Raw genomic sequence first — 20,278 nt, 5'->3', positions numbered from 1 at the left:
AATAAATTTCATAGTTAGCTTTTCCAAACCACTAAAAAATGCTGCAGTAATTTTATTGGGATTGTATTGAATTTGCAAATCAGTTTGTGTAGGATAGACATTTTAATGATGTTTAGTCTTCCTCTCCATGAACAGGGAATATTCTTCCCTTTATTTAGGTCTCCTTTGATTTCCTTTAACAGTGCTGTGTTTTCTGTGAACAAGTCATGTAAATCTTTAGTTAAATTTATTCCTAGGTATTTGATTCTTTTGGTTGTAATTGGGATTTTAAAAAATTTCCTCTGCACATTGCTCATTATTGATGTACAGAAACATTATTGATTTTTGCACATTTATCCTCTAACCTGCCACTTTACTGAACTCTTCCTTTCGTAAGCTCTAGAAGCTTTGTTGTAGATTTCTCAGGGCTTTTGAGGTCATGACATGGTAAAATAGTGAAAGGTTATTCCTTCCTTTCCAATTTGGATGACTTTTATTTTCTTTTTTCTTGACTAAGTACTCAAACTATTTCTAACACAATGTTAAATAAGAGCAGTGACAGTGGACATCCTTCTGTTGTTCTGGATCTTAGAAGGAAAGCTTGTAGGATTTCATCATTGAATATGATGTTAGCTGTGTGTTTTTCATATATACCCTTAATTTTGTTGAGGAAGTTTCCTTCTATTGACTTTTCAAGTGTTTTTATGAGGAAACAGTGTTGTATTTTGTCGAATGCTTTTTGTGCAGGTTTTGAGATGATCATGCGATATTTTTTTCCTATCTGTTTATGTGGTGTATTAGATGGATTACTTTTTTTATGTGGAACTATCCTTGCATACCAGGGATGAAAAGCACTGGGTCATGGTGTATAGTTCATTTGATATGTTGTTGAAAACAATTAAAAAGCATTGTGTTGAGGATTTTAGCATCTAGGTTCATTACAGGGGTTGGCCTATTGTTTTCCTTTCTTGTGGCATCTTTGGCTTTGGAATTAGGGAGTTGTTGGCATCATAGAATAAGTTAGGCGATGTTCCCTCCACTTCTAATCTTTGGAAGAGTTTAAGCAGGATTGGTGTTTGTTCTTTCTGGAATGTGTGGTAGAATTCAGTTCGGAAGCCGTCTAGTCCTGGATTCTTTGTTGGGAGGTTTTTGATGACTAACTCTATTTTGCTACTTGTCATTGGTCTGTTGAGTTCATCGATGTGGGCTGTTTGTTTCTTTCTAGGAATTTGTCCATTTCCTTTAAATTATCCATCTCATTGGCATACAGTTTTTCAGAGTATCCTCTTATGATACTCTTTGTTTCTCGGGGGTCTGTGGTGATATCCCTTTCCTTGTTTCTTATTTTATGTATTTGCATCTTCTCTCTTTTTTCTTTGTTAGTCTAGCTGAGGGTTTGTCACCTTTATTAATCTTTTAATTTTTTTAAAACTTTTTTTAGTGCTTTCTTATTTTCAATTTCATTTAGCTCATGTAATCTTTATTTCCTTCTTTCTCCTTGCTTTGGGGTCAGTTTGTTCATTTTCTAATTCCTCCAGGTGTGCAGTTAGGTCTTTGATTTTAGCACTTCATTCTTTTTTAAAATGTAGACATCTATGGCTATAAATTTCACTCTCAGCACTGCTTTTCCTGCATCCCATAGGTTTTGATATGTTGTGTTGTCATTTTCATTCGTTTCAAGGTAGTTACTGATTTGTTTTGTGATTTCCTCCTTGATCCACTGATTGTCTAAGAGTGTGTTTTTGACTACCATATTGTTGTGCCTAATCTAATTCTCTGCTCCTTACAGAGGTTGTCTGCCCCTTACTTCATTCCATTGTTGTATGAGAAATTATTTTGTATGATTTCAACCTTTCTGCATTTATTGAGAGTTGTTCTGTGGCCTAGCCTGTGGTCTGTCCTGGAGCATGATCCATGTGCATGCGAGTAGAATGTATATCCCTCTGTATTTGCATACAATATTCTCTATATGTCCATTAGCTCCCGATCCTCTAATGTATTATTCAAGGTCCCTGTTTCTTTTTTGATCCTCTTTTGAGATGTTCTGACTAATGGTGATCACGTTGTATTAAAGTCCCCCAATATAATTGTAGAGGCATCTATTTCACTATTTAGTTTTTCCAATGTTTGCCTCATGTATTTTGTGCCACCCTGGTTAGATGCATAAATGTTTATGATCTTTCTTCTTGATAGATTATCCCTTTTATTAGTATATATTGTCCTTCTTTGTCTCTATAGTTTTGCATTTAAAGTCTGTTTTGTCTGATATTAGTATAGCTAGTCCTGCCCTTTTCTAATTACTGTTTGTATATAAAATTCATTTCCAACCATTTACTTTCAATCTCCTTTCATCTTGTAGACAGCATATAGATGGGTCATATTTCCTAATCCATTCTGCCAGTCCATGTCTCTTGATTGGAGAGTTTAATCCTTTAATATTCAGTGTTCTTAGTGTCAAGGAATTAGTTACATTAGCCATATTTTCTTCAGGTTTATGTGTGCCATATGTTGTTTTTATTTCTCTTTTTAGTTATTCTTATACTCCTCTCAATCTCTCTCTCTCTGTTTTCCTTCAACCTGCAGAAGCCCCTTTAGTATTTCTTGAAGGGCAGGTTTCTTATTGAGAAACTCTCTTAATTTCTGTTCATCTGTGAATATTTTGATCACTCCCTCATTTTTGAATGTCAGCTTTGCTGGATGGAGAATTCTTGGCTGGAAGCTTTTTTCTTTTGGCACCTAACTATGTCATCCTACTGCTTTCTTGCCTCCATGGTTTCAGATGATAAATCAGCACTTAATCTTATCAAGCTTCCCTTGTATGTGATGGATCTCTTTTCTCTTGCCACTTTCAGTATATTCTCTTTTTTTTTGAGCATTGGACAATTTGACAGGTATGTGTTTGGGTTAGGCCTGTAAGGATTTATACTGTTTGGGGTATACTGTGCTTCCTGGACATGTAGTTCATGTCCCTTAATAGAGTTGGGAACTTTCCCACCATTATTTCTTCTTTTTTATTTTTAAAGATTTTATTTTCATTTATTTCTCTCTCCTCCCCCCAGTCCAGTTTTCTGTTCTCTGTGTCTATTTGCTGCGTTTTCTTCTTTTGTCTGCTTCTGTTATTGTCAGCGGCACAGGAATCTGTGTTTCTTCTTGTTGTGTCATCTTGCTGTGTCAGCTCTCCTTGTGTGTGGTGCCATTCTTGGGCAGGCTGTGCTTTTTTCACACTGGGCGGCTCTCCTTATGGGGCACACTCCTTGCACGTGGGGCTCCCCTACACAGGGACACCCCTGCATCAGGGCACTCCTGTGTGTCAGGGCACTCCTTGCGTGCATCAGCACTGCACGTGGGCCAGCTCCACACGGGTCAAGGGGGCCTGGGGTTTGATCCGCGGACCTCCCATGTGGTAGACGGATGCCCTAACCACTGGGCCAAGTCTGCTTCCCCATTATTTCTTCTAATACTCCTTCTGCCCCATTTCCCTTCTCTTCTCCCTCTGGGATGCCTATAATGTGTATGTTTGAGCATTTTGTATTGTCGTTCAAATCTCTAAGTCCCTGCTGGATTTTTTCCATCTTTTTATCTATCTGTTATATTGTCTGTCAGATATCAGCTGTACTGTCTTCCACATTGCTCTTTCCCCTGCCTGTTTAAATCTGCTATTATGTGCTTCCACTGAATTTTTGATTTCTTGCATTATGCCATTCATCATCATCATATCCATTATCTTCTTATGTATGTTTAGAATTTCTTCAGCATGTTCTCCCAGTATCTTCTTAATATCCTTTATCTCTTCCTTCATATCATTAAGCTGATTCATGATATGTTTGGACATCCTTGAATAGTTGGTCTACATCCTACATCTCCTCCTGCTTTTCAGTTTTTTGTTAGACTGAGCCATGTCTTCCTCAGTATAGCTTGTAATTTTTTTGTTGGTGTCTGGGCATCTGTTTGTCTTAATGGGCTTATTTGGTTGGTTACCTCTCTTTCTACTCTAGGGTTTTATTTTGTTTCTTTGTGTGTGGAAAGGTTAGATTTTTTACTTGATTCCTCTTATTCTACATGCTTGCATTTATTTGTGTTCCCTTGAAAAATATTAAGACCAGAATAAAGGAAAGAAATAAGAGAAAAAGAATAATAGTAATAATAATACAAAAAAGATAGAAGAGGAAATGTGCAAGAGCTAGGAAACTTAGTAACATGGGTAAAAAAATTATTAAAAAATGCAAAGGAATAAGATTAAAGAGGTGGAATAGATAAAAATAAAACCAACAAAATAGAGAGAAAAAAATAGAATGAATTGAAAAGATGGGCAGATAAAAAGGGAAGAAAAAAACAAAGGAGAGACAAAAAAAAACAGGGAAACAGACTTGGCCCAGTGGTTAGGGTGTCCATCTACCACATGGGAGGTCCGCAGTTCAAACCCCAGGCCTCCTTGACCCGTGTGGAGCTGGCCCATGCGCAGTGCTGATGCACGCAAGGAGTGCCCTGACACGCAGGGGTGTCCCCCACGTAGGGGAGCCCCACGTGCAAGGGGTGCACCCATAAGGAGAGCCGCCCAGCGTGAAAGAAAGTACAGCCTGCCCAGGAATGGTGCCACCCACACTTCCCATATCGCTGATGACAACAGAAGCAGACAAAAGAAACAAGACGCAGCAAAGAGACACAGAGAACAGACAACCGGGGGGGGGGCGCGCCCGGGAATTAAATAAATAAATAAATCTTAAAAAAAAACAACAAAAAAAAAAAAACAAAAACTGAAGACCAAACAAGAAGTGGTAGAATGGAAGAAAAGGAACAAAAGTCAGAAGATATAAAAATGAAGGAAAGAATAGAGAGAAAGTAGGGTGAAAAAATAAGGAAAAAACAAAAAAGGAATCAAAAGGAAAAGAACAATCAAGAAACAAAACAGAAACCAAGAACCCAGGAAAAACAGCCATCCTTCTTGGGCCCCTAGGGACCTATCATTTAATCACCCTGCAGTCTGCCCTCCACATGTTATGTACCCAGTTTTAGTGAATAAAATAAAGAAAAAAGAAAAAAAATCCATAAAACCATAAAACAAAACAGTAGAAACTCAATATATAAATTCCCTACTGTAACGTGCAAGCTGCATGCCTTACCTTTCCCTGGATCCCTTCCCTTAGGAGGTACTGGAACTGAAACTAACAACCTTCTACATGCAAGGTAGGAATTCCCTCAGTGAGCTCCATCAGCTCTATAGACTAAAGAAGCTTTTGAAAGCTTATCTGACTCTTTTCTGCCCCCGTTTCCCTCAAGCAAGTTGGATTTCTAACAGTTTTGAGGGGCAAGTCTGGTTAGATGCCTGTTGCCATCCCCTCCCTGACCAGCTTCCTCTCTCCCAGGGTGGCTGGGTATGACAGCCTGCCTAAGCAGATTCCCCCTTCCCCATCCCCCAGGCCACCTCAGTGCTAGCTGGTGTCCTCCCTGAGATTCAGACTGGGTGTAGGTGGCCAAATCGACAGAAAGGAGACCACTCTTGACCCTTCACCATACCCCTCTTCTTCCCAGGGAATGCTCTCCTCCATTAGCTGGCTGGTGAGAACTAGGGGTTCCATGGAGGCTATTTTCCTTGAGGGTAGGGTTTACCTGCCTGCCATTTCCAGCCACAGGGTCGAGCAACTCACGATTTTCCCTTGGGCCCTTTGTTTCTTTGTTCAGCTCCCTCTTGAACAATGCCCTGCAGCCTCCTGCTCTGAAACATCTCACTTGGGTAGGAGTTTGCCCTCTTTGCTGTTTTTTGCAAATGAGTGAACAGTGCTTACCTACATTGAAGCCATTTTCCCAAAACTCCCTCTTGTATTTCTTGTAGCATCAGTTTAGGTTGTTTATGTATTTCCAGGAATTTGTCCATGCCATCTAGGTTGTCTAATTTGTTGGCATACAGTTTCTCATAATATCTTCTAATGGTTCTTTTTATTTCTGTGGGAACATCATAACTTCCCCCTTTCATTACTGATTGTATTTATTTGCATCTTCTCTCTTTTTTCTTTGTTATTCTAGCTAGACGTTTGTCAATTTTATTGATCATCTGAAAGCACCAGCTTTTGGTTTTGTTTATTTTCTCTATTGTTTTTTGTCCTCACTTTCATTTATTTCTGCTCTAATCTTTATTATTTCTTTCTTTCTGCTTGTTGTGGGAATGGTTTGCTGTTCTTTTTCTGGTTTCTCCCATTGTTCAGTTAGGTCTTTGACTTTAGCTCTTTCTTCTTTTTAAATATATGCATTTAGGGCTATAAATTTCCCACTCAACACTGCCTTCGCTGTATTCCCTAAGTTTTGATAAATTATGTTCTTGTTTTCATTTGTCTCAATATATTTGCTAATTTCACATACAATTTTTCTTTGCCCCACGAATTGTTTAGGAGTATATTGTTCAGCCTCCACACATTTGTGAATTTTCCCTTTTTCTGTCTGTTATTGATTTCCTGTTTCATTCTATTATGATCTGAGAAGGTGCTTTGTATAGTTTCAATCTTTTTTATGTTTATTGAGACCTGCCTTGTGTCCTAACATGTGGTCTATCCTGGAGAAAGATCCATGAGCACTTGAGAAGGATGTATAACCTGCTGGTTTGGGTTGCAATGTTAGGTCTCTTTCATTTATCACATTGTTCAAGTTCTGTTTCCTTGTTGATCTTCTGCCTAGTTGCTCTATCTAATGACGTGAATGGTGTGGCAAATTCTCCCATTATTATTGTACAGATGTCTGTTACTCCCTTCAATTTTGCCAGAGTTTGCCTCATGTATTTTGGGGCACCCTGGTTAGGTGCATAGACATTTGTGACTGTTATTTCTTCCTGGTGCTTTGTCCCTTTTATTAATATATAATAGCATTCATGATTTTTGCATTTAATGTCTGTTTTGTCCTATGTTAGTATAGTTACCCCTGCTCTTTTCTGGTTACTAGTCATGTGGAGAATCTTTCTTCACCCTTTCACTTTCACCCAGTTTATATCCCTGGGTCTAAGGTGAGTCTCTTGTAAGAAGCATTTGGATGGCTCATGTTTCTTCATCCGTTCTGTCAGCCTATATCTTTTGATTGGGGTGTTTAATACATTTTCATTCAGTGATACTACTGTAAATGCATTATTTACTTCTGACAATTTATTCTTTGTTTTTCATATGTCATGTCTTTTTACTCTTTTGGTTATCCTTTCTGCTAGTCTTGCCTTCTACACTCTCCTCCAAGCCTCCCTTTCCTGTCTTTTTTGTTTAGGCTCTAAGGCTCCCTTTAATATTTCCCACAAAGGCAGATTCTTTTTTTATGAACTCTCTTAGTTTCTGTTTTGTTGTGAATATTTTAAACATACCTTCGTATTGAAGGACAGATTTGCTGGATAAAGAATTCTCAGCTGGCAATTTTGGAAATTTGTATGAATCTCATTGATAAGTTGTCTCAAAATCTGTATTTTATCTACGGCATTGATATATTCCTTTGGTTGGAGCATTTCCATTTTCTTGATATAGATGGTAATTTTTTCCTGATGTCTAGGCAGCTGATTATGATGATGAGTTTTCTCAAATACTCAATTCCTCTCTCTTTTGTACAGATTTAGTAGTGGGAGGCTGTGTGTTACTGCTGTTCTTTGATTCTTGGTTTCAACCTGTTGTGGGTCTTTAGGATTGTCCCTGTTGCTAAATCTGGGCCCTGGACCCAGTAATGTATGCACAGTTTTGCTGTCAAGATTCCTTTCCTTTTCCCCTCTCTCTTTTCTGGAGGTATCTAGCCATCTCCTGTGTCCTAAACACTAGGAAAAAATTTTTTCCCAGGCCATTTTTGCCTGTCCTCTATATATTTTTCTGGGAGAAGAGAAATGCCCATGTCTTTCTAGTCTACCAATCTTCCTGGAAGTCTCTGAAATGGGAATTTTTTTTTTAACAAGTCAGTTTTATTGATACATATTTATAAACATACAATTCATCCAAAGTGTACAATCAATGATATTTGGTATAATCACATAGTTTTGCATTCACCATTTCAATCATTATTAAAGCATTTTCATTATTTCAATAATAATAATAATAAGCAAAAACAAATAAGAAAATTCCTCACCTCTCAATCTCTCTATACTTCCCCCACTGTACATAGCTGCTGTTTGGCTAGTCTATCCAAAATGTATAATCAATGGCTTTTAGTATAATCACGATGTTGTATGTTCCCTTCATCTCAAAACTTTTAGAATGATCTCATTACTCCAAAAAGAAAGACTCCACACCTCTTAGCATTCCTTCCTCAGACCTACATAACCACTCATCTCCTTTCATCTTTATAAATTGTGTAAATGGAATCATACAATCTATAGTTATGCTGTGTTTGGTCTCCTTCACTTAGTATAATGGTTTTTGTGTGTGTGATATTGACATTTTTTACTATTAACTTACATTTGTTCAGCTACAAAGAAAAACGGTCTTATATATGCAGTTCTACCCATATTCATATTTCACATAATATACTTGTATTTCACATAATATATTTAGTTCATGATAGGGCAGTCATACAGTATTTGTCCTTTTGTGCCTAGCTTGCTTCATTCACCATAATGTCCTCCAGGTTCATCCATGTTCTTGTATGTTTCACGACTTCATTTTTTATTGCTGCATAATATTCCATCATGTATATTCTCCACAATTTGTTTATCCATTCATCACTTGATGGACATCTGGGTTGTCTCCAACTTTTGGCTATTGTCAATAACTATGAATACTGAATATTGATGTGCAGTTGTCTGTCTGTGTCACAGCCCTCAGTTCTTCTGGGTATATACCTAGCAGTGGTATTGCCAGGTCCCATGACAAGTCTATATTCAACGTCCTTAGGAACTGCCAAACAGTCTTCCACAGTGGCTATACCTTTCTGCATTCCCACTAATAGTGAATAAACATTCCTATCTCTCTACATCCTCTCCAACATTTACAATTTTCTGACTTTATAATAGCAGCCAGTCTAATAGGTGTGATATGGTATCTCATTATCGTTTTGATTTGCATTTCCCTAATTGCAAGTAATGTTGAACACTTTTTTATGTATATCTTTGCCGTTTGTATTTCTTCTTTGGACAGTTGTCTTTTCAAGTCTTTTGCCCATTTTTAAATTGGGTAGCTTATCTTTTTATTGCTCAGTTGTATGATCTTCATGTGTACCATGGATATTAAATCCTTATCAGATATGTGATTGCCAAATATTTTCTCCTAAGACATGGGGAATTTTAAACATGATTTATTAAGGTTGACTCATGTAAGGTGATTTTTGCATGTTTCTCATTTTAAAGATAAGGAAATTAAGATTAAAGAGGTGAAGTAAATTACCCAGATCAATTTTTTAGATGGAGGGCAATCTTGATTTTTAAAATAATATACTCATATCTTTTTAAAAAATGAATTCATAAAAATGGGAAAAAAGATATGATAATGTGCTCTACTCTTAGTTCAGAAAATCTTGTAAACATAATTAGGTCATCCCTGACCTGTCTGTACTTGTTTCTCTCCTCCCAGTGGTCCCCTAAGGACTAGTCCTTGCCAGTGAAATTCTTATGGCTTGAGGATTTTCTTCTTTTTTCTGTATCCCTTCATCACCTATTAATTCTCATTTACCAATTTTTTTCAAACTGAAGGGAAGGAGGTTTAATCTATAAGGTTGCTTCTCCCCCGCTTCCTTCTCTGTCCTTCCAGTTTACATATACATGCACATGCCCACACACGAGCATGCGCACAAACCCACATCCCCAGATGCTGCCCAGGGGTCCTACTGCTGTGTCCCAAAGCTGTTTCTTAAGTTCGTGTCATGTCTCCTAAGGATTTTACTTCTCTTGTTCTAGGGTCAGTAAGAAAAATGAGACTGGTAGCCTTCCAAAATGTCTGACTTTATTCTTTGTGTATTTTTTTACTCTTTGGTAGAGTTATAGATGCTTCAACAGCCTCTTCAGTGCCTCAGTCAAGATTGACAACACGGGGCAAGTTGATGACTACTAAGTGTAGGGAAAGGTATGGTAAGTATCCATGCCAATCAATACCTTGTTTACATGGCAGCCTGAATATAACTTTCTTTTTGCATCTAGATAGAAAAACTAAGAAAAACTCATAGGAAAAACTTCTGGTCTCTTTGTGACTGTTAGTTACTAGCCACCAAAATCCTTAGAAAGCTCTCAGAATGCCTGTGTTTCAGACTCTAGCAGAGTGGAACAAGGAAGAGAATGCTCATGGGTAGCAAGGAGGGTAGTAGCAATAGAACAGGAAACAGAGGAACTCTTGGTCAAAAGGAGAGGAGCTAGTAGAGCCTGGGGCTGTCCTTCCCTGTCCAGGGCTCTGCCACCACCTGAGGCTCTGGTACCCCGATCCCTGCACCAGCCCTCATATTAGATGGAGGCCCTGCCTCAAGAGCGCAGTCGTTTGAACCCTGCTTGAGGAGCAGGAAAAGTGTCCATGCCACATGAAGAGAAAGGAGGTGGCAGGGGCCTTGAGAAGCAGGCAGTTAGAAGGGGCAAGAAGGATGTGTACATTCAAACTGAAGTTGAATCTTCAGAAGGAAATGTAACCTCACAGTGGTGTTACATGTGACAAATAGATGCAGTAGTAAAGAACTGTACTGGATCTTTGTTCATTTGGCCTTTTTGCCAGACCTGTGACCTTCCTTACAACCATAAAAATCCTTGTTTCTAGAGAAAAAAATAAAATATCAGGGTCCAAATAACTTAGTTACAAATACCATTTTAGATTTCAACCAGTTTAGAAGAGGAGACCACTTTTACCTAATCTCAACATTGAGGTCAGTTGGTGTCTGTCTAATCATGAACATTTAGACATCTTTAGCACTGATCTGAATGAATTGACATCAGCAGTTTGTGATGGATTATTTCTAAAATCTTCTATATATTCTGTATATAACTTTCTGTATCTTTTGATGAAGAAAGATAGTTAACTAAGGGTTTCCAAAACCTTAGAAAACTATCAGAAAGGCTGAAACTCTCCTGGAGTGGAACAAAAAAGAGAGAAAATTGTTTGGAATCAATTTGGGTAATAAAGTAGACAGGGAACAGAGGCACCCTTGGCAAAAAGAAAGGAAGTGAGAGTGGATGTAACTCAACCAATTGAGCACCTGCCTCCCACATGGGAGGTCCCAGGTTTGGTTCCCAGCGCCTCGTAAAGAAAACAAACAATGAGCAGAAAACAAGCAAAAACAATGAGCAGACAGTGAACAAAAACAACAAACAGGTAATGAGCAAAACAACAAGCAAACAAGAAGGGGGAAGCCGATATGGCTCAGTGGTTGAGTGCTGGCCTCCTGCATACAAGGTCCCGTGTTCAACCCCCCAGTCCTGGTACCTTAAAAAAAGAAATAACAACAACACAAAACAAACAAATAAAAAATGAAAAAAAAAGGAGATAATAGATCCTGGATCTGAACTTTACCCCCCACACGCTGCATCTGAGGCTAATGCCCCAATACCTTGACCCAGCCTTATTTGGATGTAGTCCCTAACTCAGGCATGCAGTTCTTTGAATAACATCTGGGGCAGTAATGACATCTACATTCATGAAGAGTAAGGAGGTGGCAGAGGTGTTTGTGCAACAGGAGATTAAAGGAACGAGAAAGATGGGTATCTACAACTGAAGCTAAACTTTGAAGTAAATTTATCTGCAAATGCTGTTACACTTAGGGGAGAGGTTAAGTAAAAAGAAACTGTAATTAAATCTTGATATTTTTGATAGAACTAAGTTTTCTTTACAAGCATATAGAACCTATTTCTAGGGAAAAATTGAATGACAGGTTCCAAATAATATATTTTGACATAATTTTTTAGTTCAACCACTATTTCAGTTGAAGAGTGATTGTAGCTAATAACAAAAAAAAGCTGTTTGAAATTATGTGGCATTTTAATACATTTCAATATATTTTTAACCCCCTGTGGTGGATTGAATTGTGTAGCTAAGTTTGGACATGTTCGTGGTCTTGAGCCACATTCTGGTGGGAGTAGACCCTTTGTAATTAAGATGTTATTTCATTTGTAGTTCTGGGGCTTGTATTTAGGTCTTTGATCTAATTTGAGTTAATTGTTGTATATGATGAGAGATGGGGGTCCTCCGTTCTTTTGCTTATGGATATCCAGTTCTCCCAGCACCATTTGTTGAGATAATTGTTTCCCAATTTTGTGAACTTGGCAGTCTTGTAAAAATCAATTGGCTAGAAGTGGCTGTGGCTTAATCAATTGGGGTCCCATCTGCCATATGGGAGGCCCTGAGTTCACATCCTGGGGCCTCCTTGCAAAGGCCTGCAAGCTCTGTGGAGCACCACCCTTCCCACCAGCACCATAGAGAGTCAACTCAACAAGGTGATGCAACAAAAGAGGGAGACTAGCAAGAACACAGAGGAGCACACAGTGAATGGACACAGAGAGGAGACAGCAAGCAGGCCATAAGGGGGGAGGGGAAATTAAAAAAAAATACACAGAAGAATGCACAGCAAATAGACACAGAGAGCAGACAGCATGCAAAAAGCCATGGCAGGGAGGGGGGGAACATTAAAAATCAATTGGTCATAGATATGGGGTTCTGTTTCTGAACTCTCAATTCAATTTCATTGGTCAGTATATCTCATCTTGTGCCTTTTCTGTGCTATTTTGACCACTGCAGCTTTGTAATAAATTTTAAAGTCAGGCGGTGTGAGTCCTCCAACTTTGTTTCCTTTCAAGAAGGTTTTGTCTATTTGAGGCCCTTTACACTTCCATAGAAATTTGATGATGGGATTTCAGTTTCTCAAAGAATGCTGTTGGAATTTTGATTAGGATTTCATTAAATCTGTAAATGGCTTTAGGTAGAATTAACCTTATCAAATTTGTCTTCCAATCTGTGGACATGGAATGTTTCCAATCTGTGGCCTTGGGAATGCCCTCCCATTTATTTAAGTTTTATTTGATTTGTTTTTAGCAAAGTTTTGTAGTTTTCCATGTATAGCCTTTACATTCTTGGTTAAATGCCTTCTTAGATATTTGATTCTTTTAGATGCTATTGTATGTAAATAGAATCTTTCATTGATTCCCTCTTAAGATTATTTATTACTAGTGTATAGAAGCACTGATGGTATTTGCATGTTGATTTGTTCCTCACCCCTTTGTTGGATTCATTTATTATCTCTAGGAGCTTTATTGTGGATTTTTCAGGATTTTCTGTGGGGAAAGTTTTACTTCTTCCTTTCGAACTTGGGTGCCGTTTATTTCTTTTTCTTTCCTAATTGCTCTGACTAGAATTTCTAATATTATGATGAATAACTATAACAGTAAGCATGTTTGTCTGGTTCCTGATCTTAGAGGGAAAGCTTCCAGTATTTCAACATTGAGTATGATGTTAGTTGAGGACTTGTCATAAATGCCTTTTGTCATGTTGAGAAGATTCCTTCTAGTCCTATTTTTTTTTATTGTTTTTATCAAGGATTTTGTCAAATGCCTTTTCTGTGTAAAATGAGATTGCTCATGTGATATTTTCCCCTTCATTTAAATGTGGTTTATTACATTGATTGAATTTCTTATTTTGAACCACCTTTGCATTCCTGGGATAAATCCCACTTGATCATGGTACATATTCCTTTTAATATGCTATTGGTTTCTATTTTCTGGTATTTTATTGGGTATTTTTGCATCTATATTTATAAGGGAACTTCATCTATAATTTTCTTTTCTTGTGATGTCTTTATCTGACTTTGGTATCAGACAAATATTAGCATCATAGGATGAGTTTGGAAGAGTTCCCTCCTCCTTAACATTTGGCAGTGTTTGAGAAGAAATTAATCCTTCTTTGAGTGCTTGATAGAGTTCACCAGAGAAGCCATCTGGTCTTGGACTTTTCTTTTTTGGGAGGTTTTCCTTTTTATTACTGCTTCAGTCTCTTTACTTGTTATATTGTTGAGACCTGTTTCTTTTTTGAAACAGTTTAGGCAAATTGTATGTTTCTAAGAATTTGTCCATTTCCTCTAAATTTATCTGATTTGTTGGTATACATTTGTTCATAGTATCCTCTTATAATCCTTTTGATTTCTGCCAGATCAGAAATTAATCTGAGGTCCACAGAGAAAATGTGGCATTGGTGTGGGAAGGGTGGCCATGGTGGCTGCTGGGTGCGGGGAATGGGAGGAAGAGATGAGATGGGGAGGCGTTTCCGGGACTTGGAGTTGTCCTGGGTGCTGCTTCACGGACAATTACAGGACATTGTAGATCCCCCCAGGGCCCACTGGATGGAACGTGGGAGAGTGTGGGCTATGATGTGGACCATTGACTATGAGGTGTACCAATGCCCAGAGATGTACTTACCAGGTGCAATGGATGTGTCATGATGATGGGAGAGAGTGTTGCTGTCGGGGGAGTAGGGGGTGGGGGCGGTGGGGTTGAATGGGACTTCATATTTTTTTAATGTAATTTTTAAAAAATAAATAAATAATTTAAAAAAAAAAAGAAAGGGGAAGTTTATGATTGTGCCATTAGAAGGAAACTAGAGAATGAACTTGGCACTATATAACATAATGAATCCAGTTGTGGATGATGAATGTAGTCATGTCAATATATTTTTTTTTTACTTTAGATATTAAATCAAATCTTAGGTGTTAAATGAGCACATATTTACAGGTGTCATATCTTTCCCTTAGGTTGATCCTTTTATTGTTATGAAATCTCCCTCTCTGTTTGTAGAGGTATAGGTAAAGTATATGTACATGTCATGAAAGGTAAGTTGGTATCAAATGAAATATGATTTTATATATTCTGGATGTTGCATTTTAACCCCATGGAAAACACAGGAAAAGGAAATGACAATATATCCATATGGGAAAAGGAAGGCAATCAATGTGGTACAATTCAAAACATCCAATATATATAATAGTAGGAAAAAAGGGTTGTGTTTAAAATGAATTGTTACCTTAGGACAAACTTTCTGGATAGAGTTAAGAAATTCATAATAATAATTTGAAAGAATGACAGAGTAAACTAGGCTGATGGGACAGAAGTGATCATGAGATTATTCTAGATAGATTTTTTCATTATGTTCATGTACCTAATCAAGAAATCTAATATATTTTAATAAAATGCAGATTTCTGGTTCTCCACACCAAATCACAGATAAAAATATCTGGGTATAAGGTATAGAAAATAGTATTTTAAATGTTTCCTGTAAGATTTTCATGTACGATGAAGATCAAACCTTTCTGTGGGGAGACTGTAATGAATTCAATAATTGAATGGTGCAGAATCCCTGACATAAGTCATATATATTGGCTTCTTCATTTTCCACTGACCACTAAAATATTACATACCTGGGCCAGAGCTTAACCTCCTGCCTCAATGTCTTTATCAAGTGATACTTTATAATTATAGTTTTGTTTTTTATTTACCAAGAAAGGGTTCTTATTTGCTAAAAAAAAAAAATTATCTTTTTTATTATTGTTCATTTTTGTTCATTGTCTCTAATAACAGTTCTGTTATTTAATTATCCCTGTAAAAGCTACCACTTTCAGCATTCTTGCATCAGCAAAACTTTTCCTTAAGAATGGAATGTTTTCTTCTCTGTGAAAAACAAATATGTAATTGCTTTGTAGCCTGAGAGACTATTGAACACAAATGAGAAAAGCAGGGCTGCCCTGATGGAAGGGGCTGAGGGTGAGAACTGTGTACTCTGTTTCCTCCATGACTCCTGCACTAATTTCCTAGCTGCTGTAATGGATTCCATGTAATGGGTTGGCTTACCAGCAGGGATTTACAGACTCAAGGTTTCAGAGGCTAGAAGGCGTGCTTCCTCCCAGAGTCAGTACTTCTATCTCACCAGCAATCTTGGTGCTCCTTGGCTTTTCTGTCTTGTGCTGATGCGTGTGGCTGCATCTTCTCCTTTCTCTTCTGGGCTCCCTTGCCTTCCAGCTTTAGGCTGCCCCCAGAGCTTCCTTTCCACATCCATTTGCTTTGCTTATAAGGACTTCAGCCACACTGGATTAAGGCCCATATATTCAAAGGTCCTATTTACAAAAGTGTTCACACCCACAGACCAGGGGTTGGAAGCTGAACATACCTTTTGTGGGGGACATTATGCAATCCCCAACACCAATGATACCCTCTGACCACTCTCCTTTCCAATGGGACCCAGAGAGCAAACAAAAAATCATTAAGTGAAAAATCACTTTGGAAACCAGTATTTCAAATGTCCACAATTCTCATTTTGCTCTGAACACTAAGCAGTTCAGTCAAATTTGATACAATTTGTATTAACTCTCTTTGTGAGAATGTTTACTTTTGCCTCCTTTATGGCTTTAACTTCTTTAGTGCTTAAGTTTCAAGAGAATTTCATAATTATTTCTATCAATATGTATTTGTGCGTATACTAAAAAACCATTATGGAAAGATGGGGTACAAATAGTCTGAATACATAGTCATTACTGTTATCTTTATTGAAATCTTGTGAACTCAAATGGCTTCCATTACTTTACAATGATACTTCTGGGAAGATGGCAGACTAGCAAGACAGAGGACTCTCTTCTCTTCCAGAAAAATAGCTAGAGGACAGGCAGCAATGGCCTGGAAAGAAACTTCTAGGGTTCAGGACCCCCGGGGAAGGCTGGACACCACCCAGCAGAGAGAGGGGCAATGGAAAAGAACCATGGTGGCAAAACTGTGAGTACATGCTGCAGCTGCCAGTATCCACCCCACCATTTAGACACTTTGAATTCTCAGGCCTCAGGGCCACTGGCTACAAAGGGGGACCCACCTCCCAGAAGTGAGGAAAGAGCAACACAGCCTAAGGCTGGCTGCTTTTGCCTGACACCTTTGTCTGCTGTGCCCTTGAGCTCCTGCAGGCTGGGCAGGGCCCTGCTATTGTTTGCCTGGGAGCCAGCAGGGGACTAAAGAGATCCTGGACTAAGGAGAGCTGACCCTCTCAATCGCCCTCTCTATTGACCAGGACAGACTCTTTGAATTAGGAGGCTCTTAGCATCCAGGCAGGATCCTCTATCCCAGTGATCTGGCCTGGTGGATGCAAACACACTCAGACCAGGCTTTGAACTGAGGCGCTGACAAAGAGTGCCATCTGCTGGTGGACCAAGGAAAAGCGTGTGGGGAACACAGTAAATAAGCCAGAGAGGCATTTTCTGGTCTTTACAGTCTCCCTCCCCAAGGCCCTAGGAAGCAGGTCTGCAACACATTACTCTGCTCAGGGCCCAGATCTGAGCAACTAACAGGGACAATCCTAAAGACCCAGAACAAGTTGAACCAAGAATCAAGGACACCAGAAACACACAGCCTCCTGCCACTAAATCCCTATGAAAGGAAAGTGAGCATCTGAGTAAACTCACCATCCAAATCAGATGCCTAGACACCAGGGAAAAGTTACAAGTCATTCTGAGAAAAGAGAGGAAGTGACCCAAGAAAAGGAATCTATCAAAGTCCCCAGAAGATACACAGGATTTCAGACAACTAACCAAGGAGAGGCACACAAATTTCCAAAATCAAATTAATGCATTGAAAGATGATATGGATAAAAAGATAAAAGATATCAAGAAGACACCAAGTGAGCACAAAGAAGAAATTGGAAGCCTGAATAGAAAAGTAACAGAACTCATGGGAATGAAAGACACAATAGTGGGATAAAAAACAAATTAGAGGGCAGCAGTTGTAGCTCATGTGGTTGAGGATCTACTGCCCATGTACGAGGTCTCAGGTTTGATCCCTGGCACCTTCTAAAAACAAACAAATGTAAAAATGAACTCTCACTGTGGAGCAGATGTAGCTGAGTGGTTGGGCATCTGCTTACAATTCACAAGGTCCTGGGTTCAATTCCCAGTACCTCCTAAAGAGGAAACAAACAAAACAACAACAACAAAACATTAGAGGCATACAACAGCAAGTTTGAAATGACAGAAGAAACTATAAGTGATGCAGAAGACAGAACAGCAGAAATGGAAGAGAGAAAAGAACAAAGAGAAAAGAATGTGAAAATTTGAGCTAGGTCTCAGGGAGTTGAATGATAATAGAAAACACAACCACATGCATGTCATGTCAGTTCCAGAAGGGGAAGAGAAGGGAAAAGAGGCAGAAAGAGTATCTGAGGTAATAAGAGCTGAAAATTTCCCAACCCTCATGAAAGTAATGACCTTGCATGTCCAGGAAGCACAGTGTACCCCAATCAGAATAAATGTGAATAGACCTACTCCAATAGGTCTATTCAGATTCATAGTAGGTCTAACAGGACTTCTCCAACTGCCAAATGTCAAAGATAAAGAGAAAATTCTGACAGCAGCCATGGAGAAGCAAACTATCACATACAATGGATGCCCAGAAAGAGTTATTGTGGATTTCTCATCAGAACTTGGAGAAGAGAAGACAATGGCATGATATAATTAGGATATTAAAAGAGAAAAACTGCCAGCTAAGAAATCTTTATCCAGCAAAACTGGCCTTCAAATATGAAGGTGCATTTAAAATGCAAAGAAAGCAGAAATTAGGAGAATTCATAACAATGATTCCATTTTGTAGGAAATATTAAAGGAAGCTTTACCACCTGACAGAAAAAGACAGGAGACAGAGGTTTGGAAGAAATTATAGAAGAAAGAATAGCAGAAAGGATAATCAAGAGAGCAAAAATACAGACAGAAATAAGACATGACATATGAAAACCAAAGAAGAAAATGATAGAAGTAAATAATGCATTTACCATAATATCATTGAATGTGAATGGATTAAACTCCCCCAATAAAAGGTATAGGCTGGGAAGCAGACACGGCTCAACTGCTAGAGCATCTGTCTACCACATGGAGGGTCCAGGGTTCAATCCCCAGGGCCTCCTGACCTGTGCAGTAAGCTGGCCCACGTGCATTGTTGCTGCACTCAAGGAGTGCCCTGCCATGCATGGGTGCCCCTGCATAGCAGTGCCCCACATGTAAGGAGAGTGCCCCACAAGGAGAGCCGCCCCATGTGAAAAAAAAGCACAGCTCGCCCAGGAGTGGCACTGCACACAGAGAGCTGACACAGCAAGATGACACAACAAAAAAAGAGACAGTTTTCCACTGCTGCCAGATAATGCAAGCAGACACAGAAGAACACATAGCAAATGGACACCTAGAGCAAAAATGGAGGGGGAAGGGGATAGAAATAAAATAAATCTTAAAAAAAAGATACAGGCTGACAGAATGGATGGAAAAACATGAGCCATCCATGTGCTGCCTACAAGAGACTCACCTTAGATCCAGGGATAAAAACTGCCTGAAAGTGAAATCTTTGAAAAAGATACTCCATGCTAACAGTAACCAAAAAAGATCATGTCCTCTGCACAAGTAAAAGAAAAAACTTGCAAACTTTGATGAGCGATTCTGCAGTTCTTTGGGATTTGAGGGTTCTATGACAATGGAAAGGGGCCACTGCCTCTTGTGGTTTAGAAAAGCCTGAGAGAAGAGAGAGAAGAGGCAGTAGGAGGAGGGGACCAGGGGGAGGAGGAACTGGAGGGAGGAGGGAGAAATGGGACATAAAGAATGGCACCAAAGGTTCATGTGGTCAGAGAGGACCCTGCAAAGGCACTAGTAGAACAGGGGAAGCTTAAGTGAGCTAGGAGAAAACCCTCTGACCAGGTTCTGGACTAGAGCAGAAAAGAAAAATGCTTTAATTTGTTCTAGTGATGAAGACTAGCAAGAGACTTGCTCAATTGCAAAATTCCTTTTTCCTCCTAATTCACTCTTGAGTATGTCTGTGTTGATAATACTTGTTTAACTTAATACCCTAGCCTTTAGGCATTTTTAGAACTAGAGAATCCTATTCCTTGAACAGGAACCAGTCAGGATTTTTGTGGCTCCTTTCCAATGTAGGCACACCTTCTCCTTTTGGATGGCATGGAACTCTACCATCAGCAGGTGACAACTCAGAACAGTGCAGGTGAGAGAGATAGTAGAAAGAAAGTGTTCCTTTCAAGCACCAAAGAGCATTATGATTGAGAGTTTCTTTTTCCTCCACTTCACATTATATTTTTTTGTTAGGTGAAAGTGACATAACATAAAATTAACAATTTTAACAGTACATTCTGTGGCATTTAGTACTTTCACTATGTTGTGCATCAAATTTATCTAATTTCAGAACATTTTTATCCACTCCGAAGGAAACCTCAGATCCAAAGGGAGTTCTTCCGCCTTCCCCACTCCCCTCAACCCCTGCCAGCCATTAATCACCGTTCTGTCTCTCTTTATTTGCATAGTATAGTGGGGGATGGGGGCGTGGGAACCTCATTTTTTTAATGTAACATTTTTTGTGCTCAAGGTAGCTTAAAAAAAAGGC

The 20,278-nt window shown here is 38.8% G+C and overlaps 1 protein-coding gene and 1 long non-coding RNA gene across 7 annotated transcripts in view; both read left to right on the top strand.

The window, feature by feature from the left end:
* LOC139436503 (uncharacterized) overlaps nucleotides 1-9,973 on the top strand; it is a 43,721-nt gene extending 33,748 nt beyond the window's left edge. The window contains exon 4 of the long non-coding RNA XR_011645765.1: nucleotides 9,894-9,973. This is a non-coding gene — a long non-coding RNA (uncharacterized lncRNA). The remainder of the gene's footprint in view (nucleotides 1-9,893) is intronic.
* CAB39L (calcium binding protein 39 like) overlaps nucleotides 1-20,278 on the top strand; it is a 428,008-nt gene that overhangs the window by 178,676 nt on the left and 229,054 nt on the right. The window lies entirely within an intron of this gene.

The sequence above is a fragment of the Dasypus novemcinctus genome, chromosome 15, assembly GCF_030445035.2.
Source record: "Dasypus novemcinctus isolate mDasNov1 chromosome 15, mDasNov1.1.hap2, whole genome shotgun sequence".
NCBI lineage: Eukaryota > Metazoa > Chordata > Mammalia > Cingulata > Dasypodidae > Dasypus > Dasypus novemcinctus.
This window is presented reverse-complemented; position numbering and strand designations above follow the sequence as displayed.